Genomic DNA, 15,114 nt, shown 5'->3' with positions numbered 1-15,114 from the left:
CTTGGACCATGTTCTTTAAACGTTCAGATCAAAGAAATCTATCTAAAGAAATATACTTTAGTGTTGGAATTAACCGTGACTAATCATATACAGTTAATGAAAACCGATCAAGTTATGTTACCGTGAATTATGGTACGGTGTAATGACGTTTGTTGCAAACTATATGTTGTACACAAAGGCCAGAGGCTGGGCGGACAACGTGGCTGTAAGATGTGACCGAGAAAGCAGGGTTTGCTTTGTCGACCTACATACCGAAACCACGGTGTCTCGGGTCTAAGTCATATCCAGATCCAAACTGTACGATTCTGAGTGATATACACGTCCACACTTTACGATTAAGACAGGTCTTAGTGAAATACACGTCCACACTTTACGATTAAGACAGATCTTAGTGATATATACGTCCACACTTTACGATTAAGACAGGTCTTAGTGATATATATACGTCCACACTTTACGGTTAAGATTGGTCTTAGTGATATACACGTCCACACATTACGATTAAAATTGATCATAGTGATGTATACGTCCACACTTTTAGATAAAGACTGGTGTTAGTGATATATACGTCCACACTTTACGATTAAGACTGGCGTTAGTGATATACACGTCCACACTTTACGATAGGTCTTAGAGATATACATGTCTACACTTTACGATACAGAGTGACATACATGTGCACACTTTAGGATTAAGACAGGTCTTAGTGATATACACGTCCACAATGGTCGATTGAGACAGGTCAAAGTGATTACACACTGGACGATGAAGATAGGTAAAAGTCATACACACGTCCAAAATGGACGATGGAGACGGATCTAAATGATATGCACGTCCATACTGGACGATGAAGTCAGATCTAAGAGGCATTCATGATGGACGTGGAGGCATGGACGATGAAGTCAGATCTAAGGGGCATTCACGATGGAAGTTGAGGCATGGACGATGGAGACAGGTCTAAATGATATTCACGTCCGCAATGGACGATGAAGTCAGATCTAAGTGATACTCGCGTCCACAATGGACGGTGGAGATGGGTCTCAGTGATATACACGTCCGCAATGGACGATGAAATCAATTCGAAACGATGTCCAGGCCGGCATATCCACATCCACCCTGGATTGGCACATGCAGCTAGTACTTACCCCAATCTAGAACTATAATCCCGCAATCCATTATGTAGAGATGTACAAAGTCAGTTTGGGTGAGGGTGGCGCTACACACACATATGCAACGGAACAAGAACCTCCACACGACTGAACCGTCTGATTACTCTGCCATCAAGTGCCACTAAATACCGCCCATTATCAAGGCGATAATGTAACGGCTTGGAAGCCGTCCAACGGATTCTCGGCCTCGAGATCCTCCCTATGGTTCCTCCAGTTACGCTGTGGGGATCGGCCTGGATCGCACATACAAAGCAAAGCTAATTGCACTGGGCAGTAGGTTAACCACATGGCTGAGAGTAGGGATAGAACTACTGCTGATCAAAGCCACTGTCTTCATTAAATTTTCAAACCTATTGCGTATGAGATAGAAAAAGAGAATGTTTTAGAAGCATTTATTGAAAATCTTGCCGAAGTCTGGCGAGGGAAGTACGTATAGGGTGCACAACAGAACTAACATGCAACTTCTGCTTGTCTTTCCCAAGGGAGGTCACCAAGTTTATTAAGGAAGGAAAAAGAAGACCGCTAAGATATATCTCCACTATCAAAGAATACCAATCGATAATCTGCCGTTGTTGTACCGGAGAAAACTTTCTTCCACAGCGGTACGCTATATATAGAGACGAAATGGTATTTGTGTTGCTGCAATTGGTTTTACCATGACCTTACCATTAGTTGTAACGACAAGCTATAATATAAGTCAAAAGGTATTTTCACTTCTGACAAAACCCTCCCAGGGCGTATCTGGTCAGACATGTAGGTGAGCTGCAGGAACGGGTCCTGATTAAACATTGGATTACATTTAGACATATAATTGTTCCTGCCACAAGACAGTTTAACTGATTAAACAAAGGTTCGATAATGTTAGACAATTGACTGAGGACATTCGTGCATGAATACAAGTCTGGTGTTGAGTAGTTACAGAGGCTGGTGACGCTACAACGACATCATGAGTCACAGTATGTCTGCTTACCAGACTAGGGTACACAAGGCAGGATATAGGAATGGTTCCTAGAACCCCACAAGGCATTCATCTGACGTTAAAAATACCCACGCCACACTGAGGCGGGATCACCATGGTAACGCCAAACCCTGCCTGCTTAATTTCCCCGGGGTACAATCTCCTTGCTTGGTACCACTTCAGAATCGGGAGGTTTTTTCTCTTCTGCTAATACCACCAAGCGCTGGCGAGCATAACCAATGTGATATACACCGTCCTCTCCCTGCATTCAATGGTCTGACCGAAGCCATCTTAGTTATCTGTGTTCTGGGGACACCTGCTTGAGTGCTGTGTGCAGACACTGCAGGAACAAATGGTTCTTGCTTAGGATCAACTACATGGAGCCATATACACAAATATATGCGCCTCACCAGTATTTCGGTCTGTGTACCCCCGTGCATTGTTGGGAGACGACAGTGGTTGAATGCATGTTGTTATACGCCGCGGCAATGTTCCACCTGTAGCAAGGCGTTCGCAGTCAGTTGTTGAGAGCATATGCGACTGGTCACCCAAAGAGTTGTATGCCCAGAATACAGAGGGAGAACAATGTGTGTGTGTACCAGTGCATTGTTGGGAGATGGCAGTGAGTGAATGGATGTTGTTATAAGCCGCGGCAATATTCCACCTGTAGCAAGGCGTTCGCAATCAGTTGCATTCACGGGAATGCATTTGGAACCTCCGGCAACCTGCAGCCGGAGGTTCCAAATGCATTCCCGTGCTTCAAATACTCAATAACACCCGGAAATTGGCCAACACATGATGTTTATCGACATTGTAAACACAAAAGTAAACCAAAGGGTTTTACTGTCTGCACTCGTTTACATCGAGAACGAGTACAGCAGTGAAGTGTCATCAGCTGGCCGTTTCAGCTGGTTCCCATGGTAGCATCTGGAGTTGCTCATTTGTGACGTCATTCTAACTTTACGTCACAATATGATTTGAATGACGTCACCACTGTTGATGACGCAACAAAACAATTGTTTGCGAGGTTTCTACGTGTCAGTACGCGGTAAATAGTCTTGCAGTTTCCGGGCATCTAATACCATTTGATCATGTTTTTCAACCAATCAGATTACAGAACACAGTGACTTTTGGTTTACAATTATGGATAACAACTTCTTTATTGCATATGATGCGACGTTTCGGTATGGATCCTTATACCGTTGTCAAGCAAGAGTGGAGTAATACATCACAGGACAGACTTGTATACATGGACAGGGATAAAGTAATAACAACACGTAGGTATGAATCAAAGGCGGGGGATTAACAACAACAACAATGGGTGGTAATAATGATGAGACAATAAGAGGAAGCCAATAGTGGCTGTAGCTGTGATAAAGTATACATGGCTGATAGGGTAATTAGGGTCTTACCCTCTTATCACTTACCAGCTTCTAGTAATGCCAATCAAACAAATCATAACACGACGCATATATCATATATAGATCTGTTATTTAGGATACACACAAACATAGAAAAGTGTCTATCTTTATTTGACGTCATTGCTACCTACAATGTTAGAATCAACCTGTGTAGTAGTCGAGGTACACAATTCAAGTCAGACAATGATGAAACATTCGTTGCATCGCCATGACAATAAGAGCAAAGATACCAAGAACTATAACAGTACGATTTGTTGAATTATGCTACAAGACCATTAGATATTTGGTAAAGTGGTTAAGAGTGCGATTGGGTAGCCTAACGGTTAAAGCGTTCGATCGTCACGGGGAGGACCCAAGTTTGATTTCCCACATGGGTTCAGGGTTTGAAGCCCATTTCTGGTGTCTTCCCCTGTGATAGTGCTGAAGTATTGCTAAAGGCACCACACTTACACTGGTAAAGTTAAGAAAGATAAACAGTACTGACACCTTGAGTCTTCTTAACATCTTTATATTCAACTGAACATCACGAAATGCTATTGATCACGGTGATCAGTTTGTCACGAGCGTCTCATAGCCATACATAACACCCCTGCGAAAAGCAATAAGGGGTAAGTGATCTGTTATTCATACAAGCCATGTAGTGTTGCATGGGCATCTTGTTCATTGTTGATCTATGACAGCTGGGAGAGTACTGACGTCACTAAACGTTCCTGATGGCCTTGGCACGACGACAAGCCCCTGCTTCCTCTCCGACAGCCCCTGCTTCCTCTCCGACAGCCCCTGAGTGTTGTTATCTCGCACAGCCATTCACGACGCAGTACTTATATCTGGGATCGAAGTGTCCATAACAAGAACATAATCGCCTGATCAGGAATCAGCGTCAAACATAAATGAAAATTTAGAAGATTTGCAGCCGTAAAATGTCTTAACTGTGTCTCTCATGAGGATGCTTTTCGTGTTAATATCATGATCTGTTTCACAGGAGAAAAGTCGAGGCTGGAAATATACTGTGTAATCGGCGCGTCAGCGGACTTACAACATAGTGAAACGTGTCCAAGTGTTTGTATGTATGTATGTATGTATGTATGTATGTATGTATGTATGTATGTATGTATGTATGTATGTATGTACGTGTGTGTATGTGTGTGTGCGTGCGTGCGTGTCACTGTATGCCTCATCCCTTCAGAGGAAAACCAGTGTGTCTCTGTGTATGCGTGCGCGTGCGTTTGGGAAATCTTCTACTAGTCAGATAATCACGTCAGTGGAATGTTGCTTGTCAGTAGACGGTGAACAGTGAACTTGGTTGAATGGATGTATTTGGGATACCAACGACAATTTCTGCCAACATTGTCCGGTCAGATTGAGCATAGTCCACCTTTTGCACTCATCGACAACAGTATCCGCTTCCGTGACCAAAACCTCATTTTCCTATGTGTGCAAAATCTCATAGACTACACACGTATCTTCCATGAGTCAGCATGGATATACGTGGCACGTGTACAGCCTTTACTCTCCAAAAAACGTTCCACAGCAACTGTAGCAGTGGAAATGCATTGAACAGATTAGATTAGCCATCTGAATGTTAATTGGCAAGACAAACGGCTTTGTGTTCTTATCTATGGACCTGCAGGTGCTTCTCAGGGACTGGAGACATGGTCATTTTCTATCGTATTAAGTCCCGGAGTGCAGAAATAGACGTATGTATTATTCAAAGCTCTCCTGCCTCCATGTTCGGGCTCCGCAATTCAATTCATGTAATGTAGGAGAACAAAAGATAATTACCTCACCTAAACGCAATCAATACAAGTTTAGTCCAAGGTTAAATTGTCTCTTGTCTCTTGTGAAGATGGATATTTCTTCTTAGTCAGCGAACATACCACTGTTGACAGACCAGTTAATCAGTACCATGGGTTCCTGAGATTCAGTTCACTATGAAGAAATTTAAAGAAAAATATGTATACCCAAAATATTACCTCACCTAAATGTAACCAGTGCGGTCCAAGATTAACTTGTCTATTGTCTCTTGTGAAAATCGAAATTCGTTGTTTTTAGTCAATAAATATACCACGGATGACAGACCAGTTAATCAACACCATAGGGCCCTTGAGATTCAACTCAACAAAGATGAAATTTAAAGACAAATATGTTTGGTGGAGAATAAATTGCAATAGATGCATCAAAGAAGATTCCGGGTATTCTCTTCAGGGTCCTTTGACACGCTGCTCCGACAGCCAGTGGGGAGGAACTTCTCCAAGGAAGCACAGCCTTGTCGAACTCACAAAGGTTCTCTGAGAATGTGAAGACTTGTCAACACTTCAACACTCTGCTTTACCCAGAACGTCAGACGGGCTGCATTTCTACCAGCGAACTTGGATTGTCCTTGTCAGGCTGGAAGGCCTGGATAATAAACTCAGGCGAACCTAACGCACCAACAACTAGGTACTTTAATACTTTAGCGACTTCTGCATATTGGCCACATTTCTCTTGAATCTGGCCAGTCGCATTACTGTCAAAGAGACAGAGGATTTAATGAGATAAATGAGTCCATTGACATTTTCAAAAAGGACAAGGTCAGACTTATCGACCTGGATATATCTTCAGGCTTCCCCTGAGATTATATATTAATTATAATTTTCCATGATGCGATCTACATACCAAGCATGGATCTCTTGAGTCAAAACTACGAGCGTAAATGCACGAGTAAGAACAAGCCACACAACGCTTATCAAATAACGATAAGATGTTGGACAAAGCTAACAAATTCAAGGTTAATACTACAGTGGAAGCTGTCAAAACCGGCATTCGTCTAATCCGGCAGATTGTCAACACCGGCATTTATGGTTTGTGCAGATCCCACCAGTTCTGCAGTCTGGCATATTGCTTAAACCGGATTATTTATTCAGTCCCAATGAAAGCCGGTTTAGACGGCTTCCACTGTACATTCCAAATTTACATTTTGACCCCAAATCTCTCACTGACAGTGCGGCCTGGCTGATCTTAAACGCTATACTGAAACCATCAATACGCCAGAAGTAAGAGAGTCGTTGTGAAGCATTGACTATACTGCGAGTGTCGCCAGATCACAGTGCCCAGATACTACTGGAAATATACACATACCTTTACTCATAAACAGCACATATTTTTCATTATTATGTGTAACAGATTAAGATGAAAATGCAGCAGAGATAGTTCGGGTGATCCTGGCGCATCATCAGCTCAAGGCCCTTGCTCCCTCTACACGAAGCCTAGGCAACAGATAGGACTTTTCTCTTTGAACGCTGCACAGTCGAATCCACCAAAAACCTTCCTAAGAATATATAATACTGCGGCATTCAGCATTACCAAGAGTGTCAGAATGGTTGTACTCCCCATGGAGAACCCGGGCACTCTCCTGTTCTGCGACTAGTGAACAGGAGGTAGCAAACTTAGATCACCAAGGACAATGGGGAACCTAACGACAGTGTATTCAGCTTGCAAGCGCGACACGGGATTCGCATAACTGTTGTCAAAATGGGCAGAAAGATAATAATGTAAATAAATTCATTGGCTTTATAAGAAAGACAAGATCGGGTTTTTTGGGGGCTAGAATTCTCTGAGGCTATAAATGGGAGTATTCCACAGAAGCTTGTGTTGTCCATATTTTCCGTGACGCCCTGCACATGTTGGACGTCGAAGTCATGAGACGATTTTATCTTTCAAATGACGTGTCAGAAACATGCACAGTTCAAGGCAACTCTTATCCCAAATGACAATGCTATAAGTTTTGAGAACAAACCTGTACGATGATAACAATCTGCTGAAATACCATCATAGGTAACATGTTTAACTTCAGGACAAACTATACTCAAAATAACTTTAAACGGCACTTTCTCCTTCGTTATGGTCATCGCCCCACCAACAGAGGGCACTGCTGACAACTCAAACAACTTCCGTTTACAGCAACACGATCTGCGCATGTGCCTGGCTCTGTCGGGGCGATAAAATATGTTTCTGTGGACAAAAGCCCAATAACATTCGTTTACATAATGCGCAATAAGGTTGCTTTGGGGAACACAAATTAAATTTGTTCCAGGACAAATGTGCTGATGGAAGGTTCGTTTCCCCGCAACGTAAAGCAAGTAAGATTCGTTTATGGAACACATAATATGGTTAGTTTCAAACAAGAACAATCCAATAAGGTTCGTTTCTGAAAACATTAGGCTAGGAAAGTTCATTTCTGGCACCACTGGGTCAGGTGGAGAGTGTCTGGAAGAACTCCACAGTTGAATTACGTCTCTGGCAGTATAAACTGTCGTATACGGAAGAGGCAGGCTATCATCAGCCCGAGACAGCCAGGACAACGTATTATCAATGTGGACAACCAACCCTTAGCAAGAAACGTTCTCAGCAGCTCGTTGAGTAAGGATCAGGGGCGAAAGTCCCCCGGAAACGCAGGATCAGTAACAGACATCAGCCTCATGGTTCTACACTCCTCCAAGCAATAGTCCAACATTAGGTGCTGTTTAACCATGCAGGAAAATGAACACAGACAATTCAAGAAAAGCATGGCTTAGGAAAGACTGTTGACAACTTCATGCCATAATAGAAGAAGCATTACTAGATTGCTCTGTTTTGTTTAACTTGGTTATCACAAGAAGAGACACCGCTTTTAAAGATAAATAGCAACCACATGGAATGCACTCCAGAATCACATCAACTCTACTGTAGAGTCGTAATGTAGAATTCATGAATAATATTCTGACAATTTGTATAGGCCTCGAACTATACCACGTGCGTTTGTCAGTATGTAAGCCACTTTACGTCATTGATTGTTGCCGAACCACAATCCACATCCTGATAGGCTCCCAGGTACAGAGCGGATATGAGAGAGACAAGGCATATCCGTCAAATGTACATATCCAAGCGTCAGGTTGTAATTACTCCGGACCGGTACAGCATATAGCAGCAGTACATAACGTAGGCGGAAGTGTAAATCGTCTCCTTATCACACTTGTAGAGCTTAGTGTGGCACCGGTTATCACAAGCTATATATGTAAAAAAGTATTTCAAACGTATTGATTTTTGCGTAGATGTATTGTCCGTGCCAACGTCAAGTCTTATATTAGAATGTCTTGAATAACACCTAAACATGGAGCTGGTGGTAGGTTAGAATCTGATTCGCGAGCATGGTGATGTCAAAAACGAAGTTTGATTCAACTCGTTAAGTTGAACAGAAAGGGTAAAATATTCTGTCGAAAGGTCTCTCTCAACATGATATTTTGACACTGTCCTCTGCGGACATGAGTCCATATTGGTCTGTATTAGGAACCAGCAATTACAAGGAAGTATGTTTATGCTATTATTGTCCATTTTCATCACGTCTGTGAGTTTTACAAACAGTAAACTGCAATGCCCGACTACTCTAATGCTTAGAAATTCCCAGCACATCCATACATATAGGGTTATTCTTGGGTTGGAAAGAGACGCGACTCTCATGAATGCTGCATAATTCTATATGAGTTATTTCCCAGGTTATGTGACATTTGAACACTATTCATATATTGCAGGAGTAGGAGAAATTCAAAGACAAAACCATTTCCCTTAGTTAATTTTACATTCAACTTTACATTACAGCAATCATAACGCAAGTACCAGAGGAACTTTGTAGGAACAGATAGCGGTGGGGTAGCCTAGTGGTTAAAGCGTTCGCTCGTCACGCCGCAGACCCGGGTTCGATTGCCTCCATGGGTACAATGCGTGAAGCCCATATCTGGTGTCCGCCGTCGTGATAGTGCTGGAATATCGCTAAAAGCGGAGTAAACCTCTTACTCACTCACTCACTCACTCACTCACTCACTCACTCACTCACTCACTCACTCACTCACTCACTCACTCACTCACTCACTCACTCACTTGTATTCGTGTTCTCTGGCCTGTGTGACCTCAGTGCTTAATAAGTCATCACTGTCCATGGGTTTACAGGATGTTTGTGGAGTTCCAGCGTATAAGTACGTTTGTTTCTCCCAACATCCTGTCGTGGACAACGATGACATAGACCACAACTGCAAGTGCGGCGAGGACAAGTTGATCAGTGAGACGGTCACGCTATTGTCAATGCCATTTGCATTGTAATTGTAGTATATGAATTATCTTATTGATAAAAGTAATGAAGCCGATTTGACCAATTATTTGACTTCCACACTCATGCAGTTACTGATATCCTCCGTGATATGCTTTTAGTTATCGCAGTTCCTGATGGCTGGTCGTGCAGCAACACAAACATGGTACACGTTCAGCCGGATGTACGCGTCGGCAAGGTATCATGGGTGAGGGAGTGTTAGGAAGATGCCCTGCAGGTTTTGTAGGTGAGGAATGAAGTGCCACAGGAGGTGGCTGCAGATATTTAGGATGGGTTGACGTGTATGACGCGGTATGACGTGTCGGTTGCGTGATTGGATATGTCAGAATGAGTCAGTGAATTTAGTTTAGTTTTACGCCGTTCCCAGGTGGTGTCGTTGGGGCAGATGAAATACTTTGGCATTGTGATGAGACAAAGAGATGAGATCTGTAGAGCTTCTCTAACATAAATCAGCGTAGTTTCTTCAACAAAAGATACAAATAACACATGTGAACAAATAGGGTCCATTGATTGGGCTGAGGACTACAGGGTATTGCCAAGACAATCTCTGGACAACCAAGACTGTAGCAGTTGCATCTCCCTCAGTAGCAGGAACGTCTGCATAAACACGTTTGAATAACCCTGATAATCAATGAACCTCCTAATGATTTGACCTACAGGATGCCATGCTGGCAAGACGAAAGGCATGCATAGTTAATACTGCACTAACGTCTTCCAGTAAAGTGTGCCACATACCGAGTGTTAGAATGTAGGCCACAACATCTGCTACTGAAGATCCCCAACCCGTGACCGACACATACACAATTACTACATACAAAACAAGTAATGGTATAAATATATGTAATGATAATGGGTTGATTGAACAGCCATATGAGCTGTACATAATAGCAGAGTCCAGGAACTGCACATAAGCTGCGTGTCACAGGCCGTGTGAGCTGTGCATCATAAAACGTACATTGGGAGGCCTTGAGAGCTGCATGTCTCAATGGTAAAGTGAGAGGCCTTAAGCACTGCAAGTATCAAGTGGTAGACCGAGAGGCCTTGTGAGCTGCACATCACAAGAGGTAGACTGAGGGGTCTTGTGAACTGCACATCACAAGAGGTAGATTGAGGGGTCTTGTGAACTGCACATCACAGGAGATAGACTGAGGGGTCTTGTGAACTGCACATCACAAGAGATAGACTGAGGGGTCTTGTGAACTGCACATCACAAGAGATAGACTGAGGGGTCTTGTGACCTGCACATCACAAGAGATAGACTGAGGGGTCTTGTGACCTGCACATCACAAGAGATAGACTGAGGGGTCTTGTGAACTGCACATCACAAGATACATATTCAGAGGCACGTGAGCTGCAACATCAGAAGATACAGATTGAGTGGTCTTTTGAGCTGCACATTACCTACATGAGGTAGCCTGATTCACCTTGTGACCTGCATATCACAAGAGGTAGACTGAGAGGCCTCGGGACCTGCACATCACAAAATGTAGTCTGAGGGGTCTTGTGAGCTACACATCACAAGAAGTAGATTGGGGTGCCTTGTGAGCTGCACACGACCAGAGGCATAGTCAGAGACATGTGAGCTGCACATAACGGTCGAAGGTGAAGTCATTTGAAGTGCATACACGTTTGTAGACATGCACATACACGCTGGCATAATGATGCGCACTCCATGTTGGCAACCGAGTCGTGTGACCCAGTTCTGAGCCTGACACTGGTTGGGCGTTTCTGTCAGGTGCACTGACCAGCTCTAGGCAAGCATGTGACTTTTATCGATTAAATTTTGTCTCGTAATATATTCTGCTTTTGTTGATATATCGAGAATATTTTGTGTTCTAAGATAGGGACAAAGAGACAAAAATATACGGGACAGGATACACTTTATGAAGCGCCATGAATTTCGTGCAGCCGTGTTTTAGCGTCTCTCCCCTCCCCTCTTTAAAACATCCTTTTATGCCCAGGGGGTGACGGTGGGCGACGGATTACACTTAAATGGTTTTGTCGGCGTCTGTCAAAAGCATAAGCATAAGTCTTATGAGCCAAAAAACGATATTGTATTATACATCACGCAGACTTCAAAGACAGACAGAAATCACTTATCATAGCACCAGTGGGCATGGCAGCTTTCAAAATGGAGACGTATTATTTAGCCTATAATATTTCCACACAACAAACACCGGAAGTACAGCTTCTCACCGCCAGCGCTGCATGAGAAAGAACACTGGCTGAACCATTCCACATTGACTCTGTTCAATACAGTGTGGAAATCCCATCCCGTCAACAACTACTGCCGCAAAATACGTTTTTTTCCAGTAGCAGTTAATTTCAGAAAGTATTTACATTACTAGAACATGATCAGCTTTGGCACTGCTGCGGCGCCAATCAATAACCAACTGTAACTGACCCTACAGTACAAACAAGCCTGGAAGCCGGCGCGTCCGAGGGACAGATTGCGCTAACGGATATGTAACGTTAATAAACATAAAATCAGAAATCATTATGACTAATCATGCAGGTAATCAGACTGGGATGGTTTCAATCCTGACTTTATTAAAAACAAACGCTACAACGCGCGACGCCATTATAATAGCCTGCAGGGGCTACGTTCCTTCATTCAGGTTTGTGCTGCTCATCCTCCAATTGGATCGTTGAAACTAGGAAACACCAATGCATATTTCATTATGTTGAAATTATCAAATCGTTACGACTGTTTGCTGCTTCAGGATTACTTCTTTTCATGTGTTCATTATCAAAAGAACATAGTTCAATAGATCGATAGCATGTTAAGCTCGCGGTCCAGGAACAGTCTATATTGCACACAGACACGATGATGTTGCTATCGTTGAAGATCACGATGCTGTGTCTGTGCTCATGTCTCAAACAACACAACTTCGTGTATGTATGTATGTATGTATGTATGTATGTATGTATGTATGTATGTATGTATGTATGTATGTATGTATGTATGTATGTGTGTGTGTGTGTGTGTGTGTGTGTGTGTGTGTATGTATGTATGTCTCCGTGTGTGTGTGCGTGCGCGTGCGCGTGCGCGTGTGTGTGTATGTGTGTGTGTGTGTGTGTGTTAATGTACGTATGTATGTATAGGTATGGATGTCGGTATGGATGCCCCTATGTGTGTGCCTGTGTGTGCGTCTGAGTGATATTATCTTTGGAGATTTACACATGACATCAATTATCGATTAACTTAACAACCGTTAAAACAAGATTCCCCATCAAATGATGATCACGATATGACACACTCGTGAATGAACTGCAGACCAACTTCATCAGTTGGATGGCCCGACACAGGTATTGAACAGAAATACCATCTGAATACACGTTGTTTTCGACCATGTCACTGTATTCCCATGAATCAATGCTCTAGTGTTTGCATTTGTATGACTATAAAATTCTCATTGACCCCATCAAAGTCATCACGCTCACATATGCGTCAAGAAAAAGCAGCCAGTGAACTCAGAGATGCTGACATCTTCACATACGTGTCATTGTAAGGCAGCAAGTGATATCAGAGTGGAGTATACCCAGTGACCTCAGTGATGCTGTCATGTTCACATACATGTCAATGTAAAGAAGCAAGTGATATCACGGTGGAGTATACCCAGTGACCTCAGTGATGCTGTCATGTTCACATACATGTCAATGTAAAGAAGCAAGTGATATCAGTGTGGAGTATACCCAGTGACCTCAGTGATGCTGTCATGTTCACATACATGTCAATGTAAAGAAGCAAGTGATATCACGGTGGAGTATACCCAGTGACCTCAGTGATGCTGTCATGTTCACATACATGTCATTGTAAAGAAGCAAGTGATATCACGGTGGAGTATACCCAGTGACCTCAGTGATGCTGTCATGTTCACATACATGTCAATGTAAAGAAGCAAGTGATATCACGGTGGAGTATACCCAGTGACCTCAGTGATGCTGTCATGTTCACATACATGTCAATGTAAAGAAGCAAGTGATATCACGGTGGAGTATACCCAGTGACCTCAGTGATGCTGTCATGTTCACATACATGTCAATGTAAAGAAGCAAGTGATATCACGGTGGAGTATACCCAGTGACCTCAGTGATGCTGTCATGTTCACATACATGTCAATGTAAAGAAGCAAGTGATATCACGGTGGAGTATACCCAGTGATCCCAGTGATGCTGTCATGTTCACATACATGTCAATGTAAAGAAGCAAGTGATATCAGTGTGGAGTATACCCAGTGATCCCAGTGATGCTGTCATGTTCACATACATGTCAATGTAAAGAAGCAAGTGATATCAGTGTGGAGTATACCCAGTGATCCCAGTGATGCTGTCATGTTCACATACATGTCAATGTAAAGAAGCAAGTGATATCACGGTGGAGTATACCCAGTGACCTCAGTGATGCTGTCATGTTCACATACATGTCAATGTAAAGAAGCAAGTGATATCACGGTGGAGTATACCCAGTGACCTCAGTGATGCTGTCATGTTCACATACATGTCAATGTAAAGAAGCAAGTGATATCAGTGTGGAGTATACCCAGTGATCCCAGTGATGCTGTCATGTTCACATACATGTCAATGTAAAGAAGCAAGTGATATCACGGTGGAGTATACCCAGTGACCTCAGTGATGCTGTCATGTTCACATACATGTCAATGTAAAGAAGCAAGTGATATCAGTGTGGAGTATACCCAGTGACCTCAGTGATGCTGTCATGTTCACATACATGTCAATGTAAAGAAGCAAGTGATATCACGGTGGAGTATACCCAGTGACCTCAGTGATGCTGTCATGTTCACATACATGTCAATGTAAAGAAGCAAGTGATATCACGGTGGAGTATACCCAGTGACCTCAGTGATGCTGTCATGTTCACATACATGTCAATGTAAAGAAGCAAGTGATATCACGGTGGAGTATACCCAGTGACCTCAGTGATGCTGTCATGTTCACATACATGTCAATGTAAAGAAGCAAGTGATATCAGTGTGGAGTATACCCAGTGACCTCAGTGATGCTGTCATGTTCACATACATGTCAATGTAAAGAAGCAAGTGATATCACGGTGGAGTATACCCAGTGACCTCAGTGATGCTGTCATGTTCACATACATGTCAATGTAAAGAAGCAAGTGATATCACGGTGGAGTATACCCAGTGACCTCAGTGATGCTGTCATGTTCACATACATGTCAATGTAAAGAAGCAAGTGATATCACGGTGGAGTATACCCAGTGACCTCAGTGATGCTGTCATGTTCACATACATGTCAATGTAAAGAAGCAAGTGATATCACGGTGGAGTATACCCAGTGACCTCAGTGATGCTGACATCTTCACATACATGTCAATGTAAAGAAGCAAGTGATATCACGGTGGAGTATACCCAGTGACCTCAGTGATGCTGTCATGTTCACATACATGTCAATGTAAAGAAGCAAGTG

The 15,114-nt window shown here is 42.9% G+C and overlaps 1 protein-coding gene across 20 annotated transcripts in view; it reads right to left on the bottom strand.

Moving 5' to 3' along the window:
• Nucleotides 1-15,114, bottom strand: part of LOC137273392 (voltage-dependent calcium channel type A subunit alpha-1-like) — a 347,991-nt gene that overhangs the window by 139,463 nt on the left and 193,414 nt on the right. Inside the window, exon 1 of one of the 20 annotated variants that reach the window (XM_067806038.1) lies at nucleotides 1,146-1,254. The exons of the other annotated variants lie outside the window; for them this stretch is intronic. The gene's annotated coding sequence lies outside the window, so the exon portion shown is untranslated. Of the gene's footprint in view, nucleotides 1-1,145; nucleotides 1,255-15,114 lie in introns of those variants that run through there. 20 annotated transcript variants of the gene reach the window in all.

This window comes from Haliotis asinina, chromosome 2, assembly GCF_037392515.1.
Source record: "Haliotis asinina isolate JCU_RB_2024 chromosome 2, JCU_Hal_asi_v2, whole genome shotgun sequence".
In the NCBI taxonomy this organism is placed as follows: domain Eukaryota; kingdom Metazoa; phylum Mollusca; class Gastropoda; order Lepetellida; family Haliotidae; genus Haliotis; species Haliotis asinina.
Note: the sequence above shows the minus strand (reverse complement) of the source record. Positions and strands in the feature narration are given on the sequence as shown.